The sequence below is a fragment of the Armigeres subalbatus genome, chromosome 3 (genome assembly GCF_024139115.2).
Source record: "Armigeres subalbatus isolate Guangzhou_Male chromosome 3, GZ_Asu_2, whole genome shotgun sequence".
In the NCBI taxonomy this organism is placed as follows: domain Eukaryota; kingdom Metazoa; phylum Arthropoda; class Insecta; order Diptera; family Culicidae; genus Armigeres; species Armigeres subalbatus.
Window position 1 is genome coordinate 388,056,880 of NC_085141.1, and position 12,394 is coordinate 388,069,273.

The window sequence follows — 12,394 nt, forward strand, 5'->3', positions numbered from 1 at the left end:
TCTTTCAAAAAAGTGGTGATATTCTGTTGCCGGAAAACTCATGAGGCAAAACGCCTTTCAGCTGGCAGCTCCTAGGGAACAAAGCACCACGCGTCGGCGAATCAGCATTCTGGTATGGTACTTTGTAGGTTAGTGCCGCTAGGGCGTTTTGCCTCGCCAAAATGTTAGATGTTTCTTCAAAATGTGGAAATTTTCGGTTTTTCCGACCTTCCCATACACATACACTATTTCGCTTAAACTACATAATTTTAGATCAACTTTTTGTTACGGCCATCTTAATGACGGTAAATATGAGGAAAACCACAAAAGGCGCTTTTCATCGGGGGGGGCGTTTTGGGGCCTCTTTCCCTACACTGAACCAATTATTCCGCTCTATATAGAAGAGAAGGAACTATCCCACCGACACTACTACCCAGCTTTAGCAGCATCTCCTACTCTGTGAGGGAGTAGCTGGGCCACCCCATTCATTCAGTTCAACAATTGATAATACCCTAAAAATAAGCAATTACCAAGGATTGGAACACGCTGCAAAGGAGATGCATGATGCATGAAAGAACTAAAATTTTCAATAATTTAGCGTTGATAGTTTCAATACAATTGGCAAATTGGTATTGGTATAAATCTTTAAAATCCATTGAAAGATAAAAGACCTATAAATGTTACAAATCTCACATGATTTTGTGACGGTACCTAATTTTAAAATTTTCATTTTACACCCTGTATCCGAGTCTTCCCCTTAGACGTAGTTTACGTCAAAAAAATCTTCCAAATCCATCAAAAGAAAAAGGAACTGTGTGACCCTAAATGGCCGGAACGAAGTTGTGACAGCGACTCTCCGTGAATGCGTGTGCACGCCGCGGAGGTCTGACTAGAAGAGGCGAAGTCATGGCTTGCTGCTCGCCGATTGACACGCTGATGTGTGAATGTTACACGCTGCCGGCATTTTACTCAAACCCCACATTTCCCTTCTTCTCTCAATAAACACGCAAAAAAAAAATCTTCTAGCATAGGATGCAATGCTTGTTTTATCTCCTGGGTTATTTAAATGAGACGAAGGTGAACATCGGTTGCAATTGAGCAACCGGTTAACTCCATTGAAAACTGCACACCAAAATAAACTTGACTCAACATCATGGTTTTAATACCAGAACAATGATTCAGAGTGTAGGTTCCCAAACTGTGGGTCGCAAAAGATAAAACGTGATTCATACTTTCGTTGGATGATTATAAAACAAAAAAAATACGAAGCCAATGCCTTTCTTTTGTTTGTCAAATACAATGACAAATTCTTCCAAATCTTACCCAAGTGTAATCCAAAACTAAGCGGTGTTGAACTTCATCACTAATAAGATTTAAGAACAACCTAATAAATATAAAAAATCCATGCTAATCTAGATCCAATCCAAATCAAATACAACGCAAATTCAATCCAAATCCAATCCAAACTCAATCCAAATCCAAATCCAATCCAACTCCAATTCAATCTCCAACCATCCAACCATCCATCTCCAAAACCATTCCAAATCCAAATCCGGACATTTAATCCAACTTTTAGTTTCGCGTATAGTACACCATCAACCATTTGCTATCAACTAGTACCGCTAGCCAATAGCTCCAAACTAATCTTATGCAGAATAAATTCGACCTTCCGAATAGCTTTGTAAAATCCGGCAACTTTATTAATTTTTCAAATTCCAAGATATCTGCTGCTACAGGTAATCCCGCTATGGCTACTAAGTCAGTACATTCCAAGATAAATTTCTAGATAATATATTTGGCTTTCCGAACAGTTTCGAACAGCACAGCATTGAATATTCCTCCATTTCTCTCATATTTAGTTATATCATTGCTCAACTGGTAGTCTGATGTACGGCGCCAAGTGGCTTCATGAAATCTAAATTTGTTTTAATCAATGCTCGCAGGACTTTGAAATTTTCTAGTAAACCATTTTCCGTTGGTCTTCCAAACGTACCTTGTAGTTTCACGAACTACAATACATTTTTTCGGTCACCTTTCAGACACGACTTATAGTTTTCTAAACCACAAGCCATTTCCACCGATCTTGTTAGATGCGCATTGTAATTTTGCAAACCACAAACCAATTTCTTACGGTCTTCCAGGCGAGGTTTTGATGTTCTTCAAACCACAAATCATTTTTCCAGCGGTCTTTCAGGCGCGCCATAAAAAAACATTTTCCAACGGTCTTCGAGACGCATCTTCTGCTTTAGCAAACCACAAACCATTTTCCGACGGTCTTCCAGACGCGTCTTATGATTCTGCAAACCACAAACCATTTTCCGACGGTCTTCGAGACGCGCCTTGTGATTTTGCAAACTGAAATATATCACTCGTCACAATTTAACCACTTGAATTCAACTCACCTCATGAAATCAGCGACAGGATTAAAAAATAGACTGGCAGGACCGCCAACATTTGTAACCCAAAATGGCCAGAACGAAGTTGTGACAGCGACTCTCCGTGGATGCGTGTGCTCGCCGCGGATGTCAGACTAGTAGAGGCGAAGTCATGGCTTGCTGCTCGCCGATTGACACGCTGATGTGTGAATCCATTAACACACGCTGCAGGCATTTTACTCAAACCTCACTATTAGTGTTTGAAATCGTGCCAAATCATGACGGTCTCGAATTTGGAAATTTTTGTTTTACACCTTTTATCCGAGCCTTCCCCGTAGACGTAGTTAACGTCATTTTTTGTTTAATATACATTTGGCTGTTCGTATGATCAAAAGTGTTATTTGGCCAAGTATAAATATCGTTTTGTCGAACAATAGTGAATATTGCAAGTGTGAAATAAACATAAGTAGGCTAGGTGTACCAGTTGTGGCTATAGCACCAGTTGTCGCACTAGTGCTTTATATGCGAAATGGCCAATCAAATCTCCGCAAACCAAGTTCAAATCGATAAAGCATATTCATATGATACGATAACACCTTTGATTTCCTCCCAAACAAGCAAAGCATAATTGTAAAAATTGATTTTGCTTAATTTTTGACGTCCTTTGCACCAGTTGTGGCACTAGTGGTCCCTATTTGGCCAGTCCCATAAGAAAACAATGGGATTTGCCAAATAAGGAACCAAAATTAAGAATAGTGCCACAACTGGTGCATGCGTTCCTATTATGGATTAATCAATTTTGAGGATAATAACAAATTTTATTGTGGTTTTCACAGCTGTACTAAGGAGCAGAAAGTAAAATCTTTCGCTTGATATATAAAGTCCACCCACATGCCTTTTACTTATTTTTTTTAAATAGTTGTTCTTATGTATGGCGACAATTGGTACACCCACCCTATAATGATAATTCAGAAGTGAAAAGTACAAAAAGAGAATTGAGAAGTGAGAAATTGGACGTAAAAAAATTAAATTTCAACTTCTTTCTGCTTTTTTCTATCTTTTACTTCTTACTCTTCATTTCTTACATCTCACTATGAAAAGAAAAAAAATAAATAAGTAGAGAGAAATAAGGAGTGAGAAGTGAGTCGACATTTATAGTCGCACGACCTGTTCGGCCAAATTAAATTTGGCCCTTTCTGTCAAACGAGCATTTCGGCCAAAAAAGACCTATACAGAAAAACGTCGTCCAAATGACCTACCCGAGCAGCACACTTGTTTCAAATAGACTGCTGCAACTTATATGACTAGATAGTGATGAACTTTGTGCAACTTAAAAATCACGTTAATAAAGATTAAACAAAATAAACACATAAAGTTGCAGCAACCAAATCGTGACTAGCGCTTCTGCCTCAAGGCTTGTTCGTGACAAAATCTGGACACCACCGTACACGTATAACTCTTGAAATGTCTCAGCGAGTGAAATATTGTGTAAAGCAGTGAACGTATGCTTGAACGTCCTAAAAGTATTGTTTTTCATATGTATTATAAATTCTTGATAGATATAAGAGTCAAAAGGAGAGCATATAGAGCCGGAGGTCGTGGATTCAATCCCAGGCTTGTCTCTATTTAAAAAAAAGTGGAGTGGACTTCATCACTTCCCATGGTGATGCCTGATCTATGCATCTGTTTAACTACTTTACTCAGCTAACAAATTTTCCTTTTCATAGCATTGTGGGGATGGGGAGATAATCTCGGTTACTAGTAGCAACAATAACAGTCCTCTCCTTCCCTATCTAACTGTAAGGACTTGGCCGGCGTCGTTATTGATCTACATTTGAGTGCTGCTCAAACGTGTACTTTGAGAATAAGTGACAAATCATCCCAATCTCTATTCACTTGGATCGTAGTGTGCAATTTGCATTAGTTCTGATCAATCACGGAGTAGTAATCAATGCATTGATATGGACTACAGTCGGTATAAGGTTTTTTTTGGGCCAAATGTCCCTTTCCGACCATTTCGGCTGAACTGTATTTTATTGGCCAAATGGTTTATTTGGCTTAATAACTTTTTTCGGCTAAATTACCTGCTAAATTACCATTTTCTGTCATACGACCCTTTTCGACCAAAAGACATTTTTTTCCGTATGACCCGTTCGGTCAAACGACATTTTTTGCCAAATAACCCTTTCCACGAAACGTCATATTTAGCCAAACAAACGACTTCTTCTTTAAGAGGGGTCCCGTAGCGTAGTTGGCTACACGTTCGCCTTTCAAGCGAATGGTCATGGGTTCGATTCCCTGCCCCTCCACCAAAACCCTCGTCAGTCGCCGGATGCGCAGCCTATGCGGTGGCGTATTGGGGTGCACGCTTCACCGTCACGGCTGCCTGATGACGACTGACAACTTGTTCTTCTCGAAGGCATTCCTCCAACGTTACCCGGATAAATGGCAACCGGACAATACAACGATCATTGGATACACGACATGGACAAAACGAACACAATGGACTCACGACGAGATGAACCAGCAACGACAACAACAATGAATAATGGAAAAATCTAAAAATAGATTCTGTATGGATTCTGGCTGCATAATACCACAGTAGATCTCGGCACAGTAGCGGTTAAGTAACACAGAGTGCCTATCAAATAAATAAAGGAATAAAAAAAACGACTTCTTCGGCTACTACCAAATAGTTTTTCGTGGAAAGTTCCTACTATTAAGAAAACCGCGTTAGACGTCTTTCGCCATACAAACTTCAGGTGGTTAACTAATGCTGACTATTTTTACATATCCGTTATGTGATTCATTGACCGAAAACCCAAATGACTGAGTCGGCCAAACCAATCTGTCGGGCAAATGACCAGTTCGGACGTATATTCATTTCGGCCATATATGTCGGTTTCGGCAAAACTGGTTTTCGGCCTAATATCCGTTTGCAATCGGCTGGATGACTCTCGGCCTAACGTGATATATGGCCAAGTGGCCTTTGGCTGCATGAGTTTGGGCCAAATTACCTTTCCTCAGCCTAGCGGTAAGATGCGCGGCTATAAAGCGAGACCATGCTGAGGGTGGCTGGGTTCAATTCTCGATGCTGGTCCAGGCAATTTTCGGATTGTAAATTGTCTCGATTTCATGATATACGATATGCAAAATGGTAACTTGGCTTAGAAACCTCGCGGTCTTATACAGCTTGTTACGATCTAATCGCATAATGTTAAAAATAAAGGTAAGCATCTAGTTAATCCAGCTGAATCAATTGGTATACTTAGGTTCAAAGGAATTATTTACCCTTTACGTACACTTAATACGTGAAAGATAAAACAAAATTGTGGGTTACGAAACAATATTAAAAAATTGAAGTGCGCTTTACAAATGATTCAAAGTTGTTTTTTTTTGCAATTCCTGATCATAATATCTGATTTACAGTTTGCCGTTGAGTCATGAAACGGCATACTTTTCCATACCATCGAAATGGGTGCTTTGATGAACATTATGCAACTCAAATGGGTTGCATAATATTCATTATAGCACTTAAATCAACATTAGAACAGTGGTTACATGACTACATTTAGCTGAGTTAGCTTGGGTAAGTGTTCAAGTAGTGTATTCTCTGCATTGCGTAATAAATTAAAAAGTGTGATGGACATGACATCAAAAATTCCCAAAGCAAGTATATCTATCGCTTCACGGTTTATCGAACTATGCAATATGGCACGGCGACATGGAATCTCTGTAGCAACAAAATTTATTGGCAAGAATGATCATGTGGAGTAAATTCTATAAGGAATTAGACAGGTACAAGTACAATTTTGGTACAGATTTGTCGTATTAAAGTCCATTTTTCGTCGATGCAAAAAAAAAACGTTTGTAACTCGTTGCAAAACTCGATTTTTTCAGCACTCGTAGTATTTATCCAACTCGGCAAGCCTCGTTCGATAAACGTACGGCTAGTGCTGAAAAAAATGACCTTTTTGCAACTTGTTGCACAAACTACTATTTAAGTCGTAATATTGTGGAAGCCGTCGACATGAATAAGAAATTTCAAATAATTATCTTCCTATAATCGTTTATCTCTATCCATCTTTTAATTCGATTTAATTTTAAAAAAAAATCTTGTTTAATTCACCCAGCGGCATTGGAGCCGTTCTCTAGTCAAAACGTACTTAAAAAATGAATGAGAGTTTTTGGCGTATTTTGTGCAAAAAAAAAGTATTTTGACCATAACTGATCATTCTAGATCTGCAATAACCATCGGTCGCAAATTATTCCTAACTTCCACGAATTCCTCATTGGATTGTAAACAACGAAAAACGAGAAGCTTTCATTCATAAATAGGCATGAAAAAAAGTGTTTGGCAACCTGATACAAGTGCGAAATAACAAAATTTGAGAAACAAGCTATGATAAAAAAAAGTCTTATTATCTTCAGGGACCACACAGATATGTGTTTAAATGAAGATAGTTAAAATGCATCATCAGCACAAGTGTTCCCCGTAAATGAATCTTTTTTAAAGTAAATTATTATAGTGGCCTCCCCCCCTCCCTAAATCAGATCATTATCGTCACAGCTTGCAAAAACCCTCACTCACAAACCTTCCACATTACGTGACTGTATGCAGAGATAAAAAGGAAGCGATTTTTCATCTTTTTATGGATTCAATCGCTATTTTCCATAGATTTAGGTAGTCTACAAAATGAAATTTTTCAAGTAAACAGTAATAAATGCTCATTCGAATGTTGAACCAAAACCATGATCTTTTAAAGGCCAAAAAAAGTAACTAAACTTTTTTTAGTTTGTTTGTGTGAAGCTGGTCATAAATTCATTGCTTAGGATCTTGTATAGCAAGACAAAATCTCTCTCTCACTCTCAATCAAAACTCTCTGGCCATCATTCGTATATGAACCCTAAAAGTTCTGCTAAATAGAATCGTAAGAAAATTTGTTGATTCGCTGTGTTTTCGGGTCATGAGGACGTGACATTTTGGTTGATGGCGCATCCCACAAGACCGAATGTTTCGTCCGAGGAATGTGTCGTTTGGCACTGCAATCAGGTAAATTGGGACTTACTATTTGTGAAAACTATCTCTATGTCAAATCGTTCTACTTGCGGATAAGAGACAATATGTTTCCCATCCTGTATCTTGTTTCGAATGGTTTCTTACTACCTCATTAAATCTGAAACATTCAAGGCATTCCCTATCCAAAGTTATGTTGACACAGTAATCAATCTCACTCGTTGTCAGACAAATCCTTGAACCGTAGCCCGACAAGCTAAACAAATGAAACGTCCGTTCAATCTAGTTACAATTGATCGCAATCGATTATCAAGACGTTGAAAATATCGTAAATCTCTAAGACATGCATCTGGGATGAATTCAGATTATACGCCTCAACAAATCAACCGGCAGATCAACAAAATAGTACCACCACTACGGGGTGGCGTCATTTCGACCGTAACCAATTTTTGGCATTGATCGTGAACTACATTTTAAGACAGAGTGTGATCCCCACCACCCGCCGGGTAATGACTGCTCCGAAGGAGAAAAATAGAAAGAAGAAAGTAAACATCGACGACTACCATCACGGCGAAGAACAAAACGTTTTCCACACTGACTGGTTGGTTCAATACAGGCGGTTACAAAAACAAACGACGGCGACCGTTGACGCTGATGATTGGCGACGATTGAAGAACTTTTACGCGGCAGTGAACCAAATTTACCGAAGAGAAGCAAATTGTCGTCATCACATTTTCGTTTACACCTCCGCATAAACACACCATGCATACAAGTGTTAGGTGATTTTCATTGTGGTTTGCAGAAAAGTTGGAGTTACTTAAAATGCTCTTTGTGATCAACATCTGGTAAAAATTAATACTTATTGCTTTTCTTTCGATTTCATTTGAGTAGCACATAGTGAACGAACACGAACTCTACTTCTGTATAAAATAAACCCAGAAGGTATTCGTCATTGCTGATTAGTTTAATCTGCATTATTTCATAGTAAAATTGAGTTTAATCATTTCCGTGTGTTATCTACTGAATCCAACTACAACGTTTTGAATGCCCATTATAAATATAATCATTAAACACGCACGCGAGATAACTCAGATTATTTCGAACTTCCATACAACATTTTTCGACAGTTGCAAGTAATTAATATTGCTTCTCTCTCGGGAGCACAAACATCGCTATCGCGTTCGAGTGATTTCATGTAAGGTTAACTGATCGCGTCGAGATTTTTCCGGATAACGTCAGATTTTTGTGGACAAAAAAACGGACTAACGTCCGCAGCATACCACGTTTCTAGAAAACTCGATGAGTGCGTCGCTGCTCAGATACACTTCTAAAATTTGAGCGAATACTCAGTTGATGACATCGTATGTGTAATTCAGTGATGCAAGACACAATCAGGAAGTGGTTGCACGGTCCATTTGATTTATAAGGTCAAATTGAACTAGACATTATTTATTACCCAGTTGAAATGCTCTCATTGAACATCCTACTCGAACCGCACATCTGAATAGAAATATATTTCACGGAAAGAGTGGGTGTTGCAGCAAGTGCACATAAAACACTCCATTTCATTTTAATACTTTTACCATGTCTGGTTTATAGTAAATAACAAAGTTGCACTTGTGGGACGTTCTCCTGGTGCAGTGATATTCATCTCTGCATACCTGAGAGGTTGCCTCCCGAAATAGACACACCATCAGCCCATTTTAATGATCGGTTTCAACCAACGAAACATAATTAGAAACGAACGATGGTATTTCTGACAAATTACTGTCAAACAGGGTGAAAATATTTTCTTATAGAAAAGTTGTTGATTTTAGCGACGAATATTTATTGTGAAAAATATTCCAAGGAACTAATTGTGATTGATTTTAGTATTCATTTGTAATCATCTGTTTCAATAATTCTTATATTATAAGGAATTTTTGAGCCATCGTAAAAACCTGCAGTTGCAAATTACCCTCTTTGACGGTGCGAAAAATTGCACACTTGTTTTCCGTTGCCTGCAATCTACGCTGTGGTTGATAAATTATTCACCTCCCGTAATCCAGCCGGTGAAACACGGTTAATTTTTCACGTTAATGACCCTTCCCAGAAAATTATTTTCAAATTATCTCACGTCATCACGTACCAGTGGACAACCCTACAGTAATGGCGTTTAGTGCTTTGATACAAAATATTTCAGGTATTGCAAACGATACTTTTGATAAATAAGAATGTACAATGTCCAATAAAAAATTGCTTGCTGTTCTCCAAAACACCATTCATATTCTTTTTAGCTCTGGAAATAAAATCGCGCAAACAAACATCATAGCTCTCAAAGGTAAAATATAATACAATACTTAAAATCGCCCAAGCAATTCCCTTCATTTTTTTATAACTGGCAAACTTTCGAACATATTCTTAATATTACTTTTTATTTCAAATAAAATTAGCTATAAAATGTTACATAAGAATCCTGCAAGGATCCTTATCTTAATTCCAAGGATTGTCGAATTCATGAACAACGATAAGAGAAAAAAGATAAGAGGCTTAAATCTTTCTCAACCATAACATACCAAGAAAAAAGTTGACCGCAATCTGCTACAACTGCAAAAAACAGAATTTGGGAAGCAGCTTTAATCACCGGCTAAAATAAAACGCTCGATCTAATGCCATTGGAACTAAATTGTTTTTCCACAGCCTTTCCGAAGAATGTGCTCAAGGAATATCATTTAACGCCTTTCACTATTTTCACATATTGTGAGTGTAAGCAAAGATGATAGGTTCGGGATCATTTCTCTCTTCGTCCATGTAGACGTCTTTCATGGCTGTCCTTGTCAGTTTTGGAACATTCTGCCGTTTATACGGTGCTGATTTTATCCCGTACGTCCCTGTAGTCTGTACGTTTCAGCTTGCATACCGAAATGCAATGGTAGGTTTTTGTGGTCTATCCAGATTTGACGGAACATTTTTGCCTTTCTCGTACAACAAAGTTGTACCGAGAAGGCTATCATTTCACTCCGAAAACGAACTTTTTATAGAGGACTCGTAGACCTATAGTGTTATATACCAATCGACTCAGTTCGACGAACTGAGCAAATGTCTGTCTGTCCGTGTGTGTCCGTGTGTGTGTGTGTGCGTATGTGTGTGCACACTGAAACATTAGACAACTTTTCTAGTACTAAACCTTATTCAATTTTACCGCAGCAAGTTGCATTCGATGGAGAATGTTTTCTTTTTGTTCACTATTGAATTTCAAAACGGTTGAACTTCGCAAAAAATAGTAAATATTCAAATAGTTATAACATATGATTATTTCGGTATAAAATGCTCTCGGATGAAAAGGTTATGTTCTCCCAAGACGCACAATTCGAAACTGACAGCATTCAGTTTTTTAACAAGTTCACCCTCTAAGAAATCTGAGTCCGACAGGAGCTTGACATCAAAGGGAGGATCAGTGAGACAGAGTCCGATTTGAGCCTGAGCAGAGCAAGAGGATCCGCCTTACACGCTTAGATTGGTTTACCTATTTATGGGTACTTGGTTCACTCATATATGGGTAAACTCAATAATATCAATATTATTAGTAGAATTTACTCAAAAATTTGGTAAAATTTACTGATATTCTAAAAAAAACTGACTTTACCTATATTTGAGTAACTGACTTCACCCATATTTGGGTGAAAAAATAAACATCAACAAATCTGAAGTGATGGCCACCGCGTCGCAGCTTTTTTTAAATTTCCCCCTTTTATTTTAAACTAAAGTCGAAAACCGCTGATGTTACGAGTGCACTTATTCATATATGAATATAAGGTAAATATTTTGCTGCCCTTTTTCAATTTGCTTATTTTGATAATATTGATTCTCTATTACATAACTTTTAGGTGGCAGCTTTTCGACGATCTGTTTCAGTTCCGATCTCGGTTCCGATCAATAGCACCATATCGATCATCTTGCAGGTGGTGATCGACGATTATACCGGAGATAGCAAGAACGGACACTACTTCCCGGGGGAGATCTTCTATTCACAGCTGCGAGCCTTTGACCCCAAACGGCTTGGAACATTTTAGAGAGACTACAGTGCTTCAGCATCGATGTTCCTCCAGCAACCGCCTCAGCTTTGACGTTAGGAGCGCTAAAGGCATACATTGCAATTACAACAGCATTGATTCATTTAAGTATTGATCCTTCTATTCGTAAGAAGAAAGACACCAGCTATTTCCTCATCTCAAGAGGTAAAAATCAGAAGACCTCTTCAGCGCGAGTGCAAATAAGGACGTCATTGAACAATGAATCAGGCAAAATTCCCAAGGCCGACAAAGCTGTACGTGTTTCAAAAAGCTCAGACCGGAAGCAAAAAACGGATATCTTGTCGATGTTCGTTTCAATCTGCATCACTGAATGTTGCCTCGCGTTGTTGTTCTCAATTGTCAGGAAAACTCCTGTCGAAATCACACCCAGACTGCAGATTATTTTGAAATAATTGGTGAGTAGATAAAATTTAATAGTTTTTCTAAAAAAAAAGATTTATTTTTGATTTTTAATATTTTTCAGATCTTTCTGCGGTCTGTCACAACCAACAACATATCTTCGGAACACCAGTTCCGGAATGGCATGCCTTCACACTTCGTCATCATTAATGTACCAATTTGTTGTCAGCTAACTTGTGTACTAATGCTAGCTACGATTAACGTTTATTTCATCATACTGCTGCTGATGGATGTTCCGGGCCGTACGGGATTGCTGACATCAGTTCCTATAGAGGTACACTGCTGGTCATGAAACAATAGCCAAGTATACAGCAACATTATTATTTTATGTAAAATGTTTTATGAAAATGTTTAAACTAATAAATATTTTATTTTATACCCATTTTAGAAATAAAAATTGTTTGCCTAATATTTATATAATTTAAATTTTATCCAATACGATTTTCAGAACTGAAAACAAAAAAATATCACCCATGTTTGAGTGAATTTCACCCATAACAGAGTACCCATAAATAGGTAAACGTTACCAATATTTCCATGGACCACTTGTA

General features: G+C 38.0%; 1 protein-coding gene and 1 long non-coding RNA gene across 8 annotated transcripts in view; one reads left to right on the top strand and one right to left on the bottom strand.

The window, feature by feature from the left end:
- Positions 1-12,394, bottom strand: part of LOC134226728 (long-chain-fatty-acid--CoA ligase 6) — a 126,691-nt gene that overhangs the window by 21,946 nt on the left and 92,351 nt on the right. The gene's annotated exons all lie outside the window — the stretch shown is intronic.
- LOC134223853 (uncharacterized) lies at positions 10,862-12,252 on the top strand. The gene is made up of 3 exons (XR_009982749.1): positions 10,862-11,166; positions 11,238-11,839; positions 11,908-12,252. It is a non-coding gene; the product is annotated as an uncharacterized LOC134223853 (long non-coding RNA).